The 20449-nt window shown below is 35.4% G+C and overlaps 41 non-coding genes across 41 annotated transcripts; all 41 read left to right on the top strand.

Moving 5' to 3' along the window:
- Window positions 1-126: 126 nt before the first annotated feature.
- On the top strand, window positions 127-199 carry Trnaa-agc (transfer RNA alanine (anticodon AGC)). The gene has a single exon. It is a non-coding gene; the product is annotated as a tRNA-Ala (tRNA).
- A 931-nt stretch (window positions 200-1130) lies between these two features.
- Trnaa-agc (transfer RNA alanine (anticodon AGC)) lies at window positions 1131-1203 on the top strand. Its single transcript has one exon. It is a non-coding gene; the product is annotated as a tRNA-Ala (tRNA).
- Window positions 1204-1381: 178 nt separating this feature from the next.
- Window positions 1382-1454, top strand: Trnaa-agc (transfer RNA alanine (anticodon AGC)). Its single transcript has one exon. It is a non-coding gene; the product is annotated as a tRNA-Ala (tRNA).
- Window positions 1455-2134: 680 nt separating this feature from the next.
- Window positions 2135-2207, top strand: Trnaa-agc (transfer RNA alanine (anticodon AGC)). Its single transcript has one exon. It is a non-coding gene; the product is annotated as a tRNA-Ala (tRNA).
- Window positions 2208-2385: 178 nt separating this feature from the next.
- Window positions 2386-2458, top strand: Trnaa-agc (transfer RNA alanine (anticodon AGC)). Its single transcript has one exon. It is a non-coding gene; the product is annotated as a tRNA-Ala (tRNA).
- A 178-nt stretch (window positions 2459-2636) lies between these two features.
- Window positions 2637-2709, top strand: Trnaa-ugc (transfer RNA alanine (anticodon UGC)). Its single transcript has one exon. It is a non-coding gene; the product is annotated as a tRNA-Ala (tRNA).
- Window positions 2710-2887: 178 nt separating this feature from the next.
- On the top strand, window positions 2888-2960 carry Trnaa-agc (transfer RNA alanine (anticodon AGC)). The gene has a single exon. It is a non-coding gene; the product is annotated as a tRNA-Ala (tRNA).
- A 429-nt stretch (window positions 2961-3389) lies between these two features.
- Trnaa-agc (transfer RNA alanine (anticodon AGC)) lies at window positions 3390-3462 on the top strand. Its single transcript has one exon. It is a non-coding gene; the product is annotated as a tRNA-Ala (tRNA).
- A 931-nt stretch (window positions 3463-4393) lies between these two features.
- Trnaa-agc (transfer RNA alanine (anticodon AGC)) lies at window positions 4394-4466 on the top strand. The gene has a single exon. It is a non-coding gene; the product is annotated as a tRNA-Ala (tRNA).
- A 178-nt stretch (window positions 4467-4644) lies between these two features.
- Trnaa-agc (transfer RNA alanine (anticodon AGC)) lies at window positions 4645-4717 on the top strand. Its single transcript has one exon. It is a non-coding gene; the product is annotated as a tRNA-Ala (tRNA).
- Window positions 4718-5397: 680 nt separating this feature from the next.
- On the top strand, window positions 5398-5470 carry Trnaa-agc (transfer RNA alanine (anticodon AGC)). The gene has a single exon. It is a non-coding gene; the product is annotated as a tRNA-Ala (tRNA).
- A 178-nt stretch (window positions 5471-5648) lies between these two features.
- Window positions 5649-5721, top strand: Trnaa-agc (transfer RNA alanine (anticodon AGC)). Its single transcript has one exon. It is a non-coding gene; the product is annotated as a tRNA-Ala (tRNA).
- A 178-nt stretch (window positions 5722-5899) lies between these two features.
- Trnaa-ugc (transfer RNA alanine (anticodon UGC)) lies at window positions 5900-5972 on the top strand. Its single transcript has one exon. It is a non-coding gene; the product is annotated as a tRNA-Ala (tRNA).
- A 178-nt stretch (window positions 5973-6150) lies between these two features.
- Window positions 6151-6223, top strand: Trnaa-agc (transfer RNA alanine (anticodon AGC)). Its single transcript has one exon. It is a non-coding gene; the product is annotated as a tRNA-Ala (tRNA).
- A 680-nt stretch (window positions 6224-6903) lies between these two features.
- On the top strand, window positions 6904-6976 carry Trnaa-agc (transfer RNA alanine (anticodon AGC)). Its single transcript has one exon. It is a non-coding gene; the product is annotated as a tRNA-Ala (tRNA).
- A 450-nt stretch (window positions 6977-7426) lies between these two features.
- Trnaa-ugc (transfer RNA alanine (anticodon UGC)) lies at window positions 7427-7499 on the top strand. The gene has a single exon. It is a non-coding gene; the product is annotated as a tRNA-Ala (tRNA).
- Window positions 7500-7928: 429 nt separating this feature from the next.
- On the top strand, window positions 7929-8001 carry Trnaa-ugc (transfer RNA alanine (anticodon UGC)). The gene has a single exon. It is a non-coding gene; the product is annotated as a tRNA-Ala (tRNA).
- Window positions 8002-8431: 430 nt separating this feature from the next.
- Trnaa-agc (transfer RNA alanine (anticodon AGC)) lies at window positions 8432-8504 on the top strand. The gene has a single exon. It is a non-coding gene; the product is annotated as a tRNA-Ala (tRNA).
- Window positions 8505-8933: 429 nt separating this feature from the next.
- On the top strand, window positions 8934-9006 carry Trnaa-agc (transfer RNA alanine (anticodon AGC)). The gene has a single exon. It is a non-coding gene; the product is annotated as a tRNA-Ala (tRNA).
- A 178-nt stretch (window positions 9007-9184) lies between these two features.
- Trnaa-ugc (transfer RNA alanine (anticodon UGC)) lies at window positions 9185-9257 on the top strand. Its single transcript has one exon. It is a non-coding gene; the product is annotated as a tRNA-Ala (tRNA).
- Window positions 9258-9686: 429 nt separating this feature from the next.
- On the top strand, window positions 9687-9759 carry Trnaa-ugc (transfer RNA alanine (anticodon UGC)). The gene has a single exon. It is a non-coding gene; the product is annotated as a tRNA-Ala (tRNA).
- A 932-nt stretch (window positions 9760-10691) lies between these two features.
- Trnaa-agc (transfer RNA alanine (anticodon AGC)) lies at window positions 10692-10764 on the top strand. Its single transcript has one exon. It is a non-coding gene; the product is annotated as a tRNA-Ala (tRNA).
- Window positions 10765-10942: 178 nt separating this feature from the next.
- On the top strand, window positions 10943-11015 carry Trnaa-agc (transfer RNA alanine (anticodon AGC)). Its single transcript has one exon. It is a non-coding gene; the product is annotated as a tRNA-Ala (tRNA).
- A 680-nt stretch (window positions 11016-11695) lies between these two features.
- Window positions 11696-11768, top strand: Trnaa-agc (transfer RNA alanine (anticodon AGC)). The gene has a single exon. It is a non-coding gene; the product is annotated as a tRNA-Ala (tRNA).
- A 178-nt stretch (window positions 11769-11946) lies between these two features.
- Trnaa-agc (transfer RNA alanine (anticodon AGC)) lies at window positions 11947-12019 on the top strand. The gene has a single exon. It is a non-coding gene; the product is annotated as a tRNA-Ala (tRNA).
- A 429-nt stretch (window positions 12020-12448) lies between these two features.
- Window positions 12449-12521, top strand: Trnaa-agc (transfer RNA alanine (anticodon AGC)). Its single transcript has one exon. It is a non-coding gene; the product is annotated as a tRNA-Ala (tRNA).
- A 429-nt stretch (window positions 12522-12950) lies between these two features.
- Trnaa-agc (transfer RNA alanine (anticodon AGC)) lies at window positions 12951-13023 on the top strand. The gene has a single exon. It is a non-coding gene; the product is annotated as a tRNA-Ala (tRNA).
- A 1434-nt stretch (window positions 13024-14457) lies between these two features.
- Trnaa-agc (transfer RNA alanine (anticodon AGC)) lies at window positions 14458-14530 on the top strand. The gene has a single exon. It is a non-coding gene; the product is annotated as a tRNA-Ala (tRNA).
- A 178-nt stretch (window positions 14531-14708) lies between these two features.
- Trnaa-agc (transfer RNA alanine (anticodon AGC)) lies at window positions 14709-14781 on the top strand. The gene has a single exon. It is a non-coding gene; the product is annotated as a tRNA-Ala (tRNA).
- A 429-nt stretch (window positions 14782-15210) lies between these two features.
- Trnaa-agc (transfer RNA alanine (anticodon AGC)) lies at window positions 15211-15283 on the top strand. The gene has a single exon. It is a non-coding gene; the product is annotated as a tRNA-Ala (tRNA).
- Window positions 15284-15712: 429 nt separating this feature from the next.
- On the top strand, window positions 15713-15785 carry Trnaa-agc (transfer RNA alanine (anticodon AGC)). Its single transcript has one exon. It is a non-coding gene; the product is annotated as a tRNA-Ala (tRNA).
- A 931-nt stretch (window positions 15786-16716) lies between these two features.
- Window positions 16717-16789, top strand: Trnaa-agc (transfer RNA alanine (anticodon AGC)). The gene has a single exon. It is a non-coding gene; the product is annotated as a tRNA-Ala (tRNA).
- Window positions 16790-16967: 178 nt separating this feature from the next.
- Trnaa-agc (transfer RNA alanine (anticodon AGC)) lies at window positions 16968-17040 on the top strand. The gene has a single exon. It is a non-coding gene; the product is annotated as a tRNA-Ala (tRNA).
- A 178-nt stretch (window positions 17041-17218) lies between these two features.
- Window positions 17219-17291, top strand: Trnaa-agc (transfer RNA alanine (anticodon AGC)). Its single transcript has one exon. It is a non-coding gene; the product is annotated as a tRNA-Ala (tRNA).
- A 1182-nt stretch (window positions 17292-18473) lies between these two features.
- On the top strand, window positions 18474-18546 carry Trnaa-agc (transfer RNA alanine (anticodon AGC)). Its single transcript has one exon. It is a non-coding gene; the product is annotated as a tRNA-Ala (tRNA).
- Window positions 18547-18723: 177 nt separating this feature from the next.
- On the top strand, window positions 18724-18796 carry Trnaa-agc (transfer RNA alanine (anticodon AGC)). The gene has a single exon. It is a non-coding gene; the product is annotated as a tRNA-Ala (tRNA).
- A 180-nt stretch (window positions 18797-18976) lies between these two features.
- On the top strand, window positions 18977-19049 carry Trnaa-agc (transfer RNA alanine (anticodon AGC)). Its single transcript has one exon. It is a non-coding gene; the product is annotated as a tRNA-Ala (tRNA).
- A 428-nt stretch (window positions 19050-19477) lies between these two features.
- On the top strand, window positions 19478-19550 carry Trnaa-agc (transfer RNA alanine (anticodon AGC)). The gene has a single exon. It is a non-coding gene; the product is annotated as a tRNA-Ala (tRNA).
- Window positions 19551-19728: 178 nt separating this feature from the next.
- On the top strand, window positions 19729-19801 carry Trnaa-agc (transfer RNA alanine (anticodon AGC)). Its single transcript has one exon. It is a non-coding gene; the product is annotated as a tRNA-Ala (tRNA).
- Window positions 19802-19979: 178 nt separating this feature from the next.
- On the top strand, window positions 19980-20052 carry Trnaa-agc (transfer RNA alanine (anticodon AGC)). Its single transcript has one exon. It is a non-coding gene; the product is annotated as a tRNA-Ala (tRNA).
- A 178-nt stretch (window positions 20053-20230) lies between these two features.
- Trnaa-agc (transfer RNA alanine (anticodon AGC)) lies at window positions 20231-20303 on the top strand. The gene has a single exon. It is a non-coding gene; the product is annotated as a tRNA-Ala (tRNA).
- Window positions 20304-20449: the final 146 nt, after the last annotated feature.

Below are 20449 nucleotides of genomic sequence, written 5' to 3'. Positions count from 1 at the left end.
TTAATTATCTGGAAATTTTTGAATTAAAGTAAAATGTCTTTACTTGCAGACAAGTGCCTTCAAGCTTTAATTATTTTAATTTATTCATAAAATATTGGGATTATGATAGTAGGAGAATGCGGACATGGGGAATTAGCTCAGATGGTAGAGCGCTCGCTTAGCATGCGAGAGGTACGGGGATCGATGCCCCGATTCTCCACTTGTTTAATACTGTTTTAATTTTCTGAGGCATATATATGACTAGACCTTATTTAATTATCTGGAAATTTTTGAATTAAAGTAAAAAGTCTTTACTTGCAGACAAGTGCCTTCAAGCTTTTAATATTTTCATTTATTCATAAAATATTGGGATTATGATAGTAGGAGAATGCGGACATGGGGAATTAGCTCAGATGGTAGTGCGCTCGCTTAGCGTGCGAGAGGTACGGGGATCGATGCCCTGATTCTACACTTGTTTAATACTTTTTTAATTTTCTGAGGCATATATATGACTAGACCTTATTTAATTATCTGGAAATTTTTGAATTCAAGTAAAATGTCTTTACTTGCAGACAAGTGCCTTCAAGCTTTTAATATTTTCATTTATTCATAAAATATTGGGATTATGATAGTAGGAGAATGCGGACATGGGGAATTAGCTCAGATCGTAGAGCGCTCGCTTAGCATGCGAGAGGTACGGGGATCGATGCCCCGATTCTCCACTTGTTTAATACTTTTTTAATTTTCTGAGGCATATATATGACTAGACCTTATTTCATTATCTGGAAATTTTTGAATTAAAGTAAAATGTCTTTAATTGCAGACAAGTGCCTTCAAGCTTTTAATATTTTCATTTATTCATAACATATTGGGATTATGATAGTAAGGGAATGCGGACATGGGGAATTAGCTCAGATGGTAGTGCGCTCGCTTAGCATGCGAGAGGTACGGGGATCGATGCCCCGATTCTCCACTTGTTTAATACTTTTTTAATTTTCTGATGCATATATATGACTAGACCTTATTTAATTATCTGGAAATTTTTGAATTCAAGTAAAATGTCTTTACTTGCAGACAAGTGCCTTCAAGCTTTTAATATTTTCATTTATTCATAAAATATTGGGATTATGATAGTAGGAGAATGCGGACATGGGGAATTAGCTCAGATGGTAGAGCGCTCGCTTAGCATGCGAGAGGTACGGGGATCGATGCCCCGATTCTCCACTTGTTTAATACTTTTTTAATTTTCTGAGGCATATATATGACTAGACCTTATTTAATTATCTGGAAATTTTTGAATTCAAGTAAAATGTCTTTACTTGCAGACAAGTGCCTTCAAGCTTTTAATATTTTCATTTATTCATAAAATATTGGGATTATGATAGTAGGAGAATGCGGACATGGGGAATTAGCTCAGATGGTAGAGCGCTCGCTTAGCATGCGAGAGGTACGGGGATCGATGCCCCGATTCTCCACTTGTTTAATACTTTTTTAATTTTCTGAGGCATATATATGACTAGACCTTATTTCATTATCTGGAAATTTTTGAATTAAAGTAAAATGTCTTTACTTGCAGACAAGTGCCTTCAAGCTTTTAATATTTTCATTTATTCATAAAATATTGGGATTATGATAGTAGGAGAATGCGGACATGGGGAATTAAATCAGATGGTAGAGCGCTCGCTTAGCATGCGAGAGGTGCGGGGATCGATGCCCCGATTCTCCACTTGTTTAATACTTTTTTAATTTTCTGAGGCATATATATGACTAGACCTTATTTAATTATCCGGAAATTTTTGAATTAAAGTAAAATGTCTTTACTTGCAGACAAGTGCCTTCAAGCTTTTAATATTTTCATTTATTCATAAAATATTGGGATTATGATAGTAGGAGAATGCGGACATGGGGAATTAGCTCAGATGGTAGAGCGCTCGCTTAGTATGCGAGAGGTACGGGGATCGATGCCCCGATTCTCCACTTGTTTAATACTTTTTTAATTTTCTGAGGCATATATATGACTAGACCTTATTTAATTATCTGGAAATTTTTGAATTCAAGTAAAATGTCTTTACTTGCAGACAAGTGCCTTCAAGCTTTTAATATTTTCATTTATTCATAAAATATTGGGATTATGATAGTAGGAGAATGCGGACATGGGGAATTAGCTCAGATGGTAGAGCGCTCGCTTAGCATGCGAGAGGTACGGGGATCGATGCCCCGATTCTCCACTTGTTTAATACTTTTTTAATTTTCTGAGGCATATATATGACTAGATCTTATTTCATTATCTGGAAATTTTGGAATTAAAGTAAAATGTCTTTACTTGCAGACAAGTGCCTTCAAGCTTTTAATATTTTCATTTATTCATAAAATATTGGGATTATGATAGTAGGAGAATGCGGACATGGGGAATTAGCTCAGATGGTAGAGCGCTCGCTTAGCATGCGAGAGGTGCGGGGATCGATGCCCCGATTCTCCACTTGTTTAATACTTTTTTAATTTTCTGATGCATATATATGACTAGACCTTATTTAATTATCTGGAAATTTTTGAATTAAAGTAAAATGTCTTTACTTGCAGACAAGTGCCTTCAAGCTTTTAATATTTTCATTTATTCATAAAATATTGGGATTATGATAGTAGGAGAATGCGGACATGGGGAATTAGCTCAGATGGTAGAGCGCTCGCTTTGCATGCGAGAGGTACGGGGATCGATGCCCCGATTCTCCACTTGTTTAATACTTTTATAATTTTCTGAGGCATATATATGACTAGACCTTATTTAGATATCTGGAAATTTTTGAATTCAAGTAAAATGTCTTTAATTGCAGACAAGTGCCTTCAAGCTTTTAATATTTTCATTTATTCATAAAATATTGGGATTATGATAGTAGGAGAATGCGGACATGGGGAATTAGCTCAGATGGTAGAGCGCTCGCTTAGCATGCGAGAGGTACGGGGATCGATGCCCCGATTCTCCACTTGTTTAATACTTTTTTAATTTTCTGAGGCATATATATGACTAGACCTTGTTTCATTATCTGGAAATTTTTGAATTAAAGTAAAATGTCTTTAATTGCAGACAAGTGCCTTCAAGCTTTTAATATTTTCATTTATTCATAACATATTGGGATTATGATAGTAGGAGAATGCGGACATGGGGAATTAGCTCAGATGGTAGAGCGCTCGCTTAGCATGCGAGAGGTACGGGAATCGATGCCCCGATTCTCCACTTGTTTAATACTTTTTTAATTTTCTGAGGCATATATATGACTAGACCTTATTTAATTATCTGGAAATTTTTGAATTAAAGTAAAATGTCTTTACTTGCAGACAAGTGCCTTCAAGCTTTAATTATTTTAATTTATTCATAAAATATTGGGATTATGATAGTAGGAGAATGCGGACATGGGGAATTAGCTCAGATGGTAGAGCGCTCGCTTAGCATGCGAGAGGTACGGGGATCGATGCCCCGATTCTCCACTTGTTTAATACTGTTTTAATTTTCTGAGGCATATATATGACTAGACCTTATTTAATTATCTGGAAATTTTTGAATTAAAGTAAAAAGTCTTTACTTGCAGACAAGTGCCTTCAAGCTTTTAATATTTTCATTTATTCATAAAATATTGGGATTATGATAGTAGGAGAATGCGGACATGGGGAATTAGCTCAGATGGTAGTGCGCTCGCTTAGCGTGCGAGAGGTACGGGGATCGATGCCCTGATTCTACACTTGTTTAATACTTTTTTAATTTTCTGAGGCATATATATGACAAGACCTTATTTAATTATCTGGAAATTTTTGAATTCAAGTAAAATGTCTTTACTTGCAGACAAGTGCCTTCAAGCTTTTAATATTTTCATTTATTCATAAAATATTGGGATTATGATAGTAGGAGAATGCGGACATGGGGAATTAGCTCAGATCGTAGAGCGCTCGCTTAGCATGCGAGAGGTACGGGGATCGATGCCCCGATTCTCCACTTGTTTAATACTTTTTTAATTTTCTGAGGCATATATATGACTAGACCTTATTTCATTATCTGGAAATTTTTGAATTAAAGTAAAATGTCTTTAATTGCAGACAAGTGCCTTCAAGCTTTTAATATTTTCATTTATTCATAACATATTGGGATTATGATAGTAAGGGAATGCGGACATGGGGAATTAGCTCAGATGGTAGTGCGCTCGCTTAGCATGCGAGAGGTACGGGGATCGATGCCCCGATTCTCCACTTGTTTAATACTTTTTTAATTTTCTGATGCATATATATGACTAGACCTTATTTAATTATCTGGAAATTTTTGAATTCAAGTAAAATGTCTTTACTTGCAGACAAGTGCCTTCAAGCTTTTAATATTTTCATTTATTCATAAAATATTGGGATTATGATAGTAGGAGAATGCGGACATGGGGAATTAGCTCAGATGGTAGAGCGCTCGCTTAGCATGCGAGAGGTACGGGGATCGATGCCCCGATTCTCCACTTGTTTAATACTTTTTTAATTTTCTGAGGCATATATATGACTAGACCTTATTTAATTATCTGGAAATTTTTGAATTCAAGTAAAATGTCTTTACTTGCAGACAAGTGCCTTCAAGCTTTTAATATTTTCATTTATTCATAAAATATTGGGATTATGATAGTAGGAGAATGCGGACATGGGGAATTAGCTCAGATGGTAGAGCGCTCGCTTAGCATGCGAGAGGTACGGGGATCGATGCCCCGATTCTCCACTTGTTTAATACTTTTTTAATTTTCTGAGGCATATATATGACTAGACCTTATTTCATTATCTGGAAATTTTTGAATTAAAGTAAAATGTCTTTACTTGCAGACAAGTGCCTTCAAGCTTTTAATATTTTCATTTATTCATAAAATATTGGGATTATGATAGTAGGAGAATGCGGACATGGGGAATTAAATCAGATGGTAGAGCGCTCGCTTAGCATGCGAGAGGTGCGGGGATCGATGCCCCGATTCTCCACTTGTTTAATACTTTTTTAATTTTCTGAGGCATATATATGACTAGACCTTATTTAATTATCCGGAAATTTTTGAATTAAAGTAAAATGTCTTTACTTGCAGACAAGTGCCTTCAAGCTTTTAATATTTTCATTTATTCATAAAATATTGGGATTATGATAGTAGGAGAATGCGGACATGGGGAATTAGCTCAGATGGTAGAGCGCTCGCTTAGTATGCGAGAGGTACGGGGATCGATGCCCCGATTCTCCACTTGTTTAATACTTTTTTAATTTTCTGAGGCATATATATGACTAGACCTTATTTAATTATCTGGAAATTTTTGAATTCAAGTAAAATGTCTTTACTTGCAGACAAGTGCCTTCAAGCTTTTAATATTTTCATTTATTCATAAAATATTGGGATTATGATAGTAGGAGAATGCGGACATGGGGAATTAGCTCAGATGGTAGAGCGCTCGCTTAGCATGCGAGAGGTACGGGGATCGATGCCCCGATTCTCCACTTGTTTAATACTTTTTTAATTTTCTGAGGCATATATATGACTAGATCTTATTTCATTATCTGGAAATTTTGGAATTAAAGTAAAATGTCTTTACTTGCAGACAAGTGCCTTCAAGCTTTTAATATTTTCATTTATTCATAAAATATTGGGATTATGATAGTAGGAGAATGCGGACATGGGGAATTAGCTCAGATGGTAGAGCGCTCGCTTAGCATGCGAGAGGTGCGGGGATCGATGCCCCGATTCTCCACTTGTTTAATACTTTTTTAATTTTCTGATGCATATATATGACTAGACCTTATTTAATTATCTGGAAATTTTTGAATTAAAGTAAAATGTCTTTACTTGCAGACAAGTGCCTTCAAGCTTTTAATATTTTCATTTATTCATAAAATATTGGGATTATGATAGTAGGAGAATGCGGACATGGGGAATTAGCTCAGATGGTAGAGCGCTCGCTTTGCATGCGAGAGGTACGGGGATCGATGCCCCGATTCTCCACTTGTTTAATACTTTTATAATTTTCTGAGGCATATATATGACTAGACCTTATTTAGATATCTGGAAATTTTTGAATTCAAGTAAAATGTCTTTAATTGCAGACAAGTGCCTTCAAGCTTTTAATATTTTCATTTATTCATAAAATATTGGGATTATGATAGTAGGAGAATGCGGACATGGGGAATTAGCTCAGATGGTAGAGCGCTCGCTTAGCATGCGAGAGGTACGGGGATCGATGCCCCGATTCTCCACTTGTGTAATACTTTTTTAATTTTCTGAGGCATATATATGACTAGACCTTATTTAATTATCTGGAAATTTTTGAATTAAAGTAAAATGTCTTTACTTGCAGACAAGTGCCTTCAAGCTTTTAATATTTTCATTTATTCATAAAATATTGGGATTATGATAGTAGGAGAATGCGGACATGGGGAATTAGCTCAGATGGTAGTGCGCTCGCTTAGCATGCGAGAGGTACGGGGATCGATGCCCCGATTCTCCACTTGTTTAATACTTTTTTAATTTTCTGAGGCATATATATGACTAGACCTTATTTAATTATCTGGAAATTTTTGAATTAAAGTAAAATGTCTTTACTTGCAGACAAGTGCCTTCAAGCTTTTAATATTTTCATTTATTCATAACATATTGGGATTATGATAGTAGGAGAATGCGGACATGGGGAATTAGCTCAGATTGTAGAGCGCTCGCTTAGCATGCGAGAGGTACGGGGATCGATGCCCCGATTCTCCACTTGTTTAATACTTTTTTAATTTTCTGAGGCATATATATGACTAGACCTTATTTAATTATCTGGAAATTTTTGAATTAAAGTAAAATGTCTTTACTTGCAGACAAGTGCCTTCAAGCTTTTAATATTTTCATTTATTCATAAAATATTTGGATTATGATAGTAGGAGAATGCGGACATGGGGAATTAGCTCAGATGGTAGAGCGCTCGCTTAGCATGCGAGAGGTACGGGGATCGATGCCCCGATTCTCCACTTGTTTAATACTTTTTTAATTTTCTGAGGCATATATATGACTAGACCTTATTTAATTATCTGGAAATTTTTGAATTCAAGTAAAATGTCTTTAATTGCAGACAAGTGCCTTCCAGCTTTTAATATGTTCATTTATTCATAAAATATTGGGATTATGATAGTAGGAGAATGCGGACATGGGGAATTAGCTCAGATTGGAGAGAGCTCGCTTAGCATGCAAGAGGTACGGGGATCGATGCCCCGATTCTCCACTTGTTTATAATACTTTTTTAATTTTGTAATACTTTTTTAATTTTCTGAGGCATATATATGACTAGACCTTATTTAATTATCTGGAAATTTTTGAATTAAAGTAAAATGTCTTTAATTGCAGACAAGTGCCTTCAAGCTTTTAATATTTTCATTTATTCATAAAATATTGGGATTATGATAGTAGGAGAATGCGGACATGGGGAATTAGCTCAGATGGTAGAGCGCTCGCTTTGCATGCGAGAGGTACGGGGATCGATGCCCCGATTCTCCACTTGTTTAATACTTTTTTAATTTTCTGAGGCATATATATGACTAGACCTTATTTAATTATCTGGAAATTTTTGAATTAAAGTAAAATGTCTTTAATTGCAGACAAGTGCCTTCAAGCTTTTAATATTTTCATTTATTCATAAAATATTGGGATTATGATAGTAAGAGAATGTGGACATGGGGAATTAGCTCAGATGGTAGAGCGCTCGCTCAGCATGCGAGAGGTACGGGGATCGATGCCCCGATTCTCCACTTGTTTAATACTTTTTTAATTTTCTGAGGCATATATATGACTAGACCTTATTTAATTATCTGGAAATTTTTGAATTAAAGTAAAATGTCTTTAATTGCAGACAAGTGCCTTCAAGCTTTTAATATTTTCATTTATTCATAAAATATTGGGATTATGATAGTAGGAGAATGCGGACATGGGGAATTAGCTCAGATGGTAGAGCGCTCGCTTTGCATGCGAGAGGTACGGGGATCGATGCCCCGATTCTCCACTTGTTTAATACTTTTTTTAATTTTCTGAGGCATATATATGACTAGACCTTATTTAATTATCTGGAAATTTTTGAATTCAAGTAAAATGTCTTTAATTGCAGACAAGTGCCTTCAAGCTTTTAATATTTTCATTTATTCATAAAATATTGGGATTATGATAGTAAGAGAATGTGGACATGGAGAATTAGCTCAGATGGTAGAGCGCTCGCGCAGCATGCGAGAGGTAGTGGGATCGATGCCCCGATTCTCCACTTGTTTAATACTTTTTTAATTTTCTGAGGCATATATATGACTAGACCTTATTTAATTATCTGGAAATTTTTGAATTCAAGTAAAATGTCTTTAATTGCAGACAAGTGCCTTCAAGCTTTTAATATTTTCATTTATTCATAAAATATTGGGATTATGATAGTAGGAGAATGCGGACATGGGGAATTAGCTCAGATGGTAGAGCGCTCGCTTAGCATGCGAGAGGTACGGGGATCGATGCCCCGATTCTCCACTTGTTTAATACTTTTTTAATTTTCTGAGGCATATATATGACTAGACCTTATTTAATTATCTGGAAATTTTTGAATTAAAGTAAAATGTCTTTACTTGCAGACAAGTGCCTTCAAGCTTTTAATATTTTCATTTATTCATAAAATATTGGGATTATGATAGTAGGAGAATGCGGACATGGGGAATTAGCTCAGATCGTAGTGCGCTCGCTTAGCATGTGAGAGGTATGGGGATCGATGCCCCGATTCTCCACTTGTTTAATACTTTTTTAATTTTCTGATGCATATATATGACTAGACCTTATTTAATTATCTGGAAATTTTTGAATTAAAGTAAAATGTCTTTACTTGCAGACAAGTGCCTTCAAGCTTTTAATATTTTCATTTATTCATAAAATATTGGGATTATGATAGTAGGAGAATGCGGACATGGGGAATTAGCTCAGATGGTAGAGCGCTCGCTTAGCATGCGAGAGGTACGGGGATCGATGCCCCGATTCTCCACTTGTTTAATACTTTTTTAATTTTCTGAGGCATATATATGACTAGACCTTATTTAATTATCTGGAAATTTTTGAATTAAAGTAAAATGTCTTTACTTGCAGACAAGTGCCTTCAAGCTTTTAATATTTTCATTTATTCATAAAATATTGGGATTATGATAGTAGGAGAATGCGGACATGGGGAATTAGCTCAGATGGTAGAGCGCTCGCTTTGCATGCGAGAGGTACGGGGATCGATGCCCCGATTCTCCACTTGTGTAATACTGTTTTAATTTTCTGAGGCATATATATGACTAGACCTTATTTAATTATCTGGAAATTTTTGAATTAAAGTAAAATGTCTTTAATTGCAGACAAGTGCCTTCAAGCTTTTAATATTTTCATTTATTCATAAAATATTGGGATTATGATAGTAAGAGAATGTGGACATGGGGAATTAGCTCAGATGGTAGAGCGCTCGCTCAGCATGCGAGAGGTACAGGGATCGATGCCCCGATTCTCCACTTGTTTAATACTTTTTTAATTTTCTGAGGCATATATATGACTAGACCTTATTTAATTATCTGGAAATTTTTGAATTAAAGTAAAATGTCTTTAATTGAAGACAAGTGCCTTCAAGCTTTTAATATTTTCATTTATTTATAAAATATTGGGATTATGATAGTAGGAGAATGCGGACATGGGGAATTAGCTCAGATGGTAGAGCGCTCGCTTTGCATGCGAGAGGTACGGGGATCGATGCCCCGATTCTCCACTTGTTTAATACTTTTTTTAATTTTCTGAGGCATATATATGACTAGACCTTATTTAATTATCTGGAAATTTTTGAATTCAAGTAAAATGTCTTTAATTGCAGACAAGTGCCTTCAAGCTTTTAATATTTTCATTTATTCATAAAATATTGGGATTATGATAGTAAGAGAATGTGGACATGGAGAATTAGCTCAGATGGTAGAGCGCTCGCTCAGCATGCGAGAGGTACGGGGATCGATGCCCTGATTCTCCACTTGTTTAATGCTTTTTTAATTTTCTGAGGCATATATATGACTAGACCTTATTTAATTATCTGGAAATTTTTGAATTAAAGTAAAATGTCTTTACTTGCAGACAAGTGCCTTCAAGCTTTTAATATTTTCATTTATTCATAAAATATTGGGATTATGATAGTAGGAGAATGCGGACATGGGGAATTAGCTCAGATGGTAGTGCGCTCGCTTAGCATGCGAGAGGTACGGGGATCGATGCCCCGATTCTCCACTTGTTTAATACTTTTTTAATTTTCTGATGCATATATATGACTAGACCTTATTTAATTATCTGGAAATTTTTGAATTCAAGTAAAATGTCTTTACTTGCAGACAAGTGCCTTCAAGCTTTTAATATTTTCATTTATTCATAAAATATTGGGATTATGATAGTAGGAGAATGCGGACATGGGGAATTAGCTCAGATGGTAGAGCGCTCGCTTAGCATGCGAGAGGTACGGGGATCGATGTCCCGATTCTCCACTTGTTTAATACTTTTTTAATTTTCTGATGCATATATATGACTAGACCTTATTTAATTATCTGGAAATTTTTGAATTAAAGTAAAATGTCTTTACTTGCAGACAAGTTCCTTCAAGCTTTTAATATTTTCATTTATTCATAAAATATTGGGATTATGATAGTAGGAGAATGCGGACATGGGGAATTAGCTCAGATGGTAGAGCGCTCGCTTAGCATGCGAGAGGTACGGGGATCGATGCCCCGATTCTCCACTTGTTTAATACTGTTTTAATTTTCTGAGGCATATATATGACTAGACCTTATTTAATCATCTGGAAATTTTTGAATTCAAGTAAAATGTCTTTACTTGCAGACAAGTGCCTTCAAGCTTTTAATATTTTCATTTATTCATAAAATATTGGGATTATGATAGTAGGAGAATGCGGACATGGGGAATTAGCTCAGATGGTAGAGCGCTCGCTTAGCATGCGAGAGGTACGGGGATCGATGCCCCGATTCTCCACTTGTTTAATACTTTTTTAATTTTCTGAGGCATATATATGACTAGACCTTATTTAATTATCTGGAAATTTTTGAATTAAAGTAAAATGTCTTTACTTGCAGACAAGTGCCTTCAAGCTTTTAATATTTTCATTTATTCATAAAATATTGGGATTATGATAGTAGGAGAATGCGGACATGGGGAATTAGCTCAGATGGGAGAGCGCTCGCTTAGCATGCGAGAGGTACGGGGATCGATGCCCCGATTCTCCACTTGTTTAATACTTTTTTAATTTTCTGATGCATATATATGACTAGACCTTATTTAATTATCTGGAAATTTTTGAATTCAAGTAAAATGTCTTTACTTGCAGACAAGTGCCTTCAAGCTTTTAATATTTTCATTTATTCATAAAATATTGGGATTATGATAGTAGGAGAATGCGGACATGGGGAATTAGCTCAGATGGTAGAGCGCTCGCTCAGCATGCGAGAGGTACGGGGATCGATGCCCCGATTCTCCACTTGTTTAATACTTTTTTAATTTTCTGAGGCATATATATGACTAGACCTTATTTAATTATCTGGAAATTTTTGAATTAAAGTAAAATGTCTTTAATTGCAGACAAGTGCCTTCAAGCTTTTAATATTTTCATTTATTCATAAAATATTGGGATTATGATAGTAGGAGAATGCGGACATGGGGAATTAGCTCAGATGGTAGAGCGCTCGCTTAGCATGCGAGAGGTACGGGGATCGATGCCCCGATTCTCCACTTGTTTAATACTTTTTTAATTTTCTGAGGCATATATATGACTAGACCTTATTTAATTATCTGGAAATTTTTGAATTCAAGTAAAATGTCTTTAATTGCAGACAAGTGCCTTCAAGCTTTTAATATGTTCATTTATTCATAAAATATTGGGATTATGATAGTAGGAGAATGCGGACATGGGGAATTAGCTCAGATGGTAGAGCGCTCGCTTAGCATGCGAGAGGTACGGGGATCGATGCCCCGATTCTCCACTTGTTTAATACTTTTTTAATTTTCTGAGGCATATATATGACTAGACCTTATTTAATTATCTGGAAATTTTTGAATTCAAGTAAAATGTCTTTACTTGCAGACAAGTGCCGTCAAGCTTTTAATATTTTCATTTATTCATAAAATATTGGGATTATGATAGTAGGAGAATGCGGACATGGAGAATTAGCTCAGATGGTAGAGCGCTCGCTTAGCATGTGAGAGGTACGGGAATCGATATCCCGATTCTCCACTTGTTTAATACTTTTTTAATTTTCTGAGGCATATATATGACTAGACCTTATTTAATTATCTGGAAATTTTTGAATTAAAGTAAAATGTCTTTAATTGCAGACAAGTGCCTTCAAGCTTTTAATATTTTCATTTATTCATAAAATATTGGGATTATGATAGTAGGAGAATACGGACATGGGGAATTAGCTCAGATGGTAGAGCGCTCGCTTAGCATGCGAGAGGTACGGGGATCGATGCCCCGATTCTCCACTTGTTTAATACTTTTTTAATTTTCTGAGGCATATATATGACTAGACCTTATTTAATTCTCTGGAAATTTTTGAATTAAAGTAAAATGTCTTTACTTGCAGACAAGTGCCTTCAAGCTTTTAATATTTTCATTTATTCATAAAATATTGGGATTATGATAGTAGGAGAATGCGGACATGGGGAATTAGCTCAGATGGTAGTGCGCTCGCTTAGCATGCGAGAGGTACGGGGATCGATGCCCCGATTCTCCACTTGTTTAATACTTTTTTAATTTTCTGAGGCATATATATGACTAGACCTTATTTAATTATCTGGAAATTTTTGAATTAAAGTAAAATGTCTTTACTTGCAGACAAGTGCCTTCAAGCTTTTAATATTTTCATTTATTCATAAAATATTGGGATTATGATAGTAGGAGAATGCGGACATGGGGAATTAGCTCAGATGGTAGAGCGCTCGCTTAGCATGCGAGAGGTACGGGGATCGATGCCCCGATTCTCCACTTGTTTAATACTTTTTTTAATTTTCTGAGGCATATATATGACTAGACCTTATTTAATTATCTGGAAATTTTTGAATTCAAGTAAAATGTCTTTACTTGCAGACAAGTGCCTTCAAGCTTTTAATATTTTCATTTATTCATAAAATATTGGGATTATGATAGTAGGAGAATGCGGACATGGGGAATTAGCTCAGATGGTAGAGCGCTCGCTTAGCATGCGAGAGGTACGGGGATCGATGCGCCGATTCTCCACTTGTTTAATACTTTTTTAATTTTCTGAGGCATATATATGACTAGACCTTATTTAATTATCTGGAAATTTTTGAATTAAAGTAAAATGTCTTTACTTGCAGACAAGTGCCTTCAAGCTTTTAATATTTTCATTTATTCATAAAATATTGGGATTATGATAGTAGGAGAATGCGGACATGGGGAATTAGCTCAGATGGGAGAGCGCTCGCTTAGCATGCGAGAGGTACGGGGATCGATGCCCCGATTCTCCACTTGTTTAATACTTTTTTAATTTTCTGATGCATATATATGATTAGACCTTATTTAATTATCTGGAAATTTTTGAATTCAAGTAAAATGTCTTTACTTGCAGACAAGTGCCTTCAAGCTTTTAATATTTTCATTTATTCATAAAATATTGGGATTATGATAGTAGGAGAATGCGGACATGGGGAATTAGCTCAGATGGTAGAGCGCTCGCTTAGCATGCGAGAGGTACGGGGATCGATGCGCCGATTCTCCACTTGTTTAATACTTTTTTAATTTTCTGAGGCATATATATGACTAGACCTTATTTAATTATCTGGAAATTTTTGAATTAAAGTAAAATGTCTTTACTTGCAGACAAGTGCCTTCAAGCTTTTAATATTTTCATTTATTCATAAAATATTGGGATTATGATAGTAGGAGAATGCGGACATGGGGAATTAGCTCAGATGGGAGAGCGCTCGCTTAGCATGCGAGAGGTACGGGGATCGATGCCCCGATTCTCCACTTGTTTAATACTTTTTTAATTTTCTGATGCATATATATGACTAGACCTTATTTAATTATCTGGAAATTTTTGAATTCAAGTAAAATGTCTTTACTTGCAGACAAGTGCCTTCAAGCTTTTAATATTTTCATTTATTCATAAAATATTGGGATTATGATAGTAGGAGAATGCGGACATGGGGAATTAGCTCAGATGGTAGAGCGCTCGCTCAGCATGCGAGAGGTACGGGGATCGATGCCCCGATTCTCCACTTGTTTAATACTTTTTTAATTTTCTGAGGCATATATATGACTAGACCTTATTTAATTATCTGGAAATTTTTGAATTAAAGTAAAATGTCTTTAATTGCAGACAAGTGCCTTCAAGCTTTTAATATTTTCATTTATTCATAAAATATTGGGATTATGATAGTAGGAGAATGCGGACATGGGGAATTAGCTCAGATGGTAGAGCGCTCGCTTAGCATGCGAGAGGTACGGGGATCGATGCCCCGATTCTCCACTTGTTTAATACTTTTTTAATTTTCTGAGGCATATATATGACTAGACCTTATTTAATTATCTGGAAATTTTTGAATTCAAGTAAAATGTCTTTAATTGCAGACAAGTGCCTTCAAGCTTTTAATATGTTCATTTATTCATAAAATATTGGGATTATGATAGTAGGAGAATGCGGACATGGGGAATTAGCTCAGATGGTAGAGCGCTCGCTTAGCATGCGAGAGGTACGGGGATCGATGCCCCGATTCTCCACTTGTTTAATACTTTTTTAATTTTCTGAGGCATATATATGACTAGACCTTATTTAATTATCTGGAAATTTTTGAATTCAAGTAAAATGTCTTTACTTGCAGACAAGTGCCGTCAAGCTTTTAATATTTTCATTTATTCATAAAATATTGGGATTATGATAGTAGGAGAATGCGGACATGGAGAATTAGCTCAGATGGTAGAGCGCTCGCTTAGCATGTGAGAGGTACGGGAATCGATATCCCGATTCTCCACTTGTTTAATACTTTTTTAATTTTCTGAGGCATATATATGACTAGACCTTATTTAATTATCTGGAAATTTTTGAATTAAAGTAAAATGTCTTTAATTGCAGACAAGTGCCTTCAAGCTTTTAATATTTTCATTTATTCATAAAATATTGGGATTATGATAGTAGGAGAATACGGACATGGGGAATTAGCTCAGATGGTAGAGCGCTCGCTTAGCATGCGAGAGGTACGGGGATCGATGCCCCGATTCTCCACTTGTTTAATACTTTTTTAATTTTCTGAGGCATATATATGACTAGACCTTATTTAATTCTCTGGAAATTTTTGAATTAAAGTAAAATGTCTTTACTTGCAGACAAGTGCCTTCAAGCTTTTAATATTTTCATTTATTCATAAAATATTGGGATTATGATAGTAGGAGAATGCGGACATGGGGAATTAGCTCAGATGGTAGTGCGCTCGCTTAGCATGCGAGAGGTACGGGGATCGATGCCCCGATTCTCCACTTGTTTAATACTTTTTTAATTTTCTGAGGCATATATATGACTAGACCTTATTTAATTATCTGGAAATTTTTGAATTAAAGTAAAATGTCTTTACTTGCAGACAAGTGCCTTCAAGCTTTTAATATTTTCATTTATTCATAAAATATTGGGATTATGATAGTAGGAGAATGCGGACATGGGGAATTAGCTCAGATGGTAGAGCGCTCGCTTAGCATGCGAGAGGTACGGGGATCGATGCCCCGATTCTCCACTTGTTTAATACTTTTTTAATTTTCTGAGGCATATATATGACTAGACCTTATTTAATTATCTGGAAATTTTTGAATTCAAGTAAAATGTCTTTACTTGCAGACAAGTGCCTTCAAGCTTTTAATATTTTCATTTATTCATAAAATATTGGGATTATGATAGTAGGAGAATGCGGACATGGGGAATTAGCTCAGATGGTAGAGCGCTCGCTTAGCATGCGAGAGGTACGGGGATCGATGCGCCGATTCTCCACTTGTTTAATACTTTTTTAATTTTCTGAGGCATATATATGACTAGACCTTATTTAATTATCTGGAAATTTTTGAATTAAAGTAAAATGTCTTTACTTGCAGACAAGTGCCTTCAAGCTTTTAATATTTTCATTTATTCATAAAATATTGGGATTATGATAGTAGGAGAATGCGGACATGGGGAATTAGCTCAGATGGGAGAGCGCTCGCTTAGCATTCGAGAGGTACGGGGATCGATGCCCCGATTCTCCACTTGTTTAATACTTTTTTAATTTTCTGATGCATATATATGATTAGACCTTATTTAATTATCTGGAAATTTTTGAATTCAAGTAAAATGTCTTTACTTGCAGACAAGTGCCTTCAAGCTTTTAATATTTTCATTTATTCATAAAATATTGGGATTATGATAGTAGGAGAATGCGGACATGGGGAATTAGCTCAGATGGTAGAGCGCTCGCTCAGCATGCGAGAGGTACGGGGATCGATGCCCCGATTCTCCACTTGTTTAATACTTTTTTAATTTTCTGAGGCATATATATGACTAGACCTTATTTAATTATCTGGAAATTTTTGAATTAAAGTAAAATGTCTTTAATTGCAGACAAGTGCCTTCAAGCTTTTAATATTTTCATTTATTCATAAAATATTGGGATTATGATAGTAGGAGAATGCGGACATGGGGAATTAGCTCAGATGGTAGAGCGCTCGCTTAGCATGCGAGAGGTACGGGGATCGATGCCCCGATTCTCCACTTGTTTAATACTTTTTTAATTTTCTGAGGCATATATATGACTAGACCTTATTTAATTATCTGGAAATTTTTGAATTCAAGTAAAATGTCTTTAATTGCAGACAAGTGCCTTCAAGCTTTTAATATGTTCATTTATTCATAAAATATTGGGATTATGATAGTAGGAGAATGCGGACATGGGGAATTAGCTCAGATGGTAGAGCGCTCGCTTAGCATGCGAGAGGTACGGGGATCGATGCCCCGATTCTCCACTTGTTTAATACTTTTTTAATTTTCTGAGGCATATATATGACTAGACCTTATTTAATTATCTGGAAATTTTTGAATTCAAGTAAAATGTCTTTACTTGCAGACAAGTGCCTTCAAGCTTTTAATATTTTCATTTATTCATAAAATATTGGGATTATGATAGTAGGAGAATGCGGACATGGGGAATTAGCTCAGATGGTAGAGCGCTCGCTTAGCATGCGAGAGGTACGGGGATCGATGCCCCGATTCTCCACTTGTTTAATACTTTTTTAATTTTCTGAGGCATATATATGACTAGACCTTATTTAATTCTCTGGAAATTTTTGAATTAAAGTAAAATGTCTTTACTTGCAGACAAGTGCCTTCAAGCTTTTAATATTTTCATTTATTCATAAAATATTGGGATTATGATAGTAGGAGAATGCGGACATGGGGAATTAGCTCAGATGGGAGAGCGCTCGCTTAGCATGCGAGAGGTACGGGGATCGATGCCCCGATTCTCCACTTGTTTAATACTTTTTTAATTTTCTGAGGCATATATATGACTAGACCTTATTTAATTATCTGGAAATTTTTGAATTAAAGTAAAATGTCTTTACTTGCAGACAAGTTCCTTCAAGCTTTTAATATTTTCATTTATTCATAAAATATTGGGATTATGATAGTAGGAGAATGCGGACATGGGGAATTAGCTCAGATGGTAGAGCGCTCGCTTAGCATGCGAGAGGTACGGAGATCGATGCCCCGATTCTCCACTTGTTTAATACTTTTTTAATTTTCTGAGGCATATATATGACTAGACCTTATTTAATTATCTGGAAATTTTTGAATTAAAGTAAAATGTCTTTAATTGCAGACAAGTGCCTTCAAGCTTTTAATATTTTCATTTATTCATAAAATATTGGGATTATGATAGTAGGAGAATGCGGACATAGGGAATTAGCTCAGATGGTAGAGCGCTCGCTTAGCATGCGAGAGGTACGGGGATCGATGCCCCGATTCTCCACTTGTTTAATACTTTTTTAATTTTCTGAGGCATATATATGACTAGACCTTATTTAATTATCTGGAAATTTTTGAATTAAAGTAAAATGTCTTTACTTGCAGACAAGTGCCTTCAAGCTTTTAATATTTTCATTTATTCATAAAATATTGGGATTATGATAGTAGTAGAATGCGGACATGGGGAATTAGCTCAGATGGGAGAGCGCTCGCTTAGCATGCGAGAGGTACGGGGATCGATGCCCCGATTCTCCACTTGTTTAATACTTTTTTAATTTTCTGAGGCATATATATGACTAGACCTTATTTAATTATCTGGAAATTTTTGAATTCAAGTAAAATGTCTTTACTTGCAGACAAGTGCCTTCAAGCTTTTAATATTTTCATTTATTCATAAAATATTGGGATTATGATAGTAAGAGAATGCGGACATGGGGAATTAGCTCAGATGGTAGAGCGCTCGCTTAGCATGCGAGAGGTACGGGGATCGATGCCCCGATTCTCCACTTGTTTAATACTTTTTTAATTTTCTGAGGCATATATATGACTAGACCGTATTTAATGATCTGGAATTTTTGAATTAAAGTAAAATGTCTTTACTTGCAGACAAGTGCCTTCAAGCTTTTAATATTTTCATTTATTCATAAAATATTGGGATTATGATAGTAAGAGGTTGCGGACATGGGGAATTAGCTCAGATGGTAGAGCGCTCGCTTAGCATGCGAGAGGTACGGGGATCGATGCCCCGATTCTCCACTTGTTTACAACCTTTTTTTAATTTTCTGAGGCATATATATGACTAGACCTTATTTAATTATCTGGAAATTTTTGAATTCAAGTAAAATTTCTTTAATTGCAGACAAGTGCCTTCAAGCTTTTAATATTTTCATTTATTCATAAAATATTGGGATTATGATAGTAGGAGAATGCGGACATGGGGAATTAGCTCAGATGGTAGAGCGCTCGCTTAGCATGCGAGAGGTACGGGGATCGATGCCCCGATTCTCCACTTGTTTAATACTTTTTTAATTTTCTGAGGCATATATATGACTAGACCTTATTTAATTATCTGGAAATTTTTGAATTAAAGTAAAATGTCTTTACTTGCAGACAAGTGCCTTCAAGCTTTTAATATTTTCATTTATTCATAAAATATTGGGATTATGATAGTAGGAGAATGCGGACATGGGGAATTAGCTCAGATGGTAGTGCGCTCGCTTAGCATGCGAGAGGTACGGGGATCGATGCCCCGATTCTCCACTTGTTTAATACTGGTTTAATTTTCTGAGGCATATATATGACTAGACCTATTTAATTATCTGGAAATTTTTGAATTAAAGTAAAATGTCTTTACTTGCAGACAAGTGCCTTCAAGCTTTTAATATTTTCATTTATTCATAAAATATTGGGATTATGATAGTAGGAGAATGCGGACATGGGGAATTAGCTCAGATGGTAGAGCGCTCGCTTAGCATGCGAGAGGTACGGGGATCGATGCCCCGATTCTCCACTTGTTTAATACTTTTTTAATTTTCTGAGGCATATATATGACTAGACCTTATTTAATTATCTGGAAATTTTTGAATTAAAGTAAAATGTCTTTACTTGCAGACAAGTGCCTTCAAGCTTTTAATATTTTCATTTATTCATAAAATATTGGGATTATGATAGTAGGAGAATGCGGACATGGGGAATTAGCTCAGATGGTAGAGCGCTCGCTTAGCATGCGAGAGGTACGGGGATCGATGCCCCGATTCTCCACTTGTTTAATACTTTTTTAATTTTCTGAGGCATATATATGACTAGACCTTATTTAATTATCTGGAAATTTTTGAATTCAAGTAAAATGTCTTTAATTGCAGACAAGTGCCTTCAAGCTTTTAATATTTTCATTTATTCATAAAATATTGGGATTATGATAGTAGGAGAATGCGGACATGGGGAATTAGCTCAGATGGTAGAGCGCTCGCTTAGCATGCGAGAGGTACGGGGATCGATGCCCCGATTCTCCACTTGTTTAATACTTTTTTAATTTTCTGAGGCATATATATGACTAGACCTTATTTAATTATCTGGAAATTTTTGAATTAAAGTAAAATGTCTTTACTTGCAGACAAGTGCCTTCAAGCTTTTAATATTTTCATTTATTCATAAAATATTGGGATTATGATAGTAGGAGAATGCGGACATGGGGAATTAGCTCAGATGGTAGAGCGCTCGCTTAGCATGCGAGAGGTACGGGGATCGATGCCCCGATTCTCCACTTGTTTAATACTTTTTTAAATTTCTGAGGCATATATATGACTAGACCTTATTTAATTATCTGGAAATTTTTGAATTCAAGTAAAATGTCTTTACTTGCAGACAAGTGCCTTCAAGCTTTTAATATTTTCATTTATTCATAAAATA

Source organism: Euprymna scolopes, chromosome 2 (assembly GCF_053919585.1).
Source record: "Euprymna scolopes isolate OS-2025 chromosome 2, ASM5391958v1, whole genome shotgun sequence".
Lineage (NCBI taxonomy): Eukaryota > Metazoa > Mollusca > Cephalopoda > Sepiida > Sepiolidae > Euprymna > Euprymna scolopes.
This window is presented reverse-complemented; position numbering and strand designations above follow the sequence as displayed.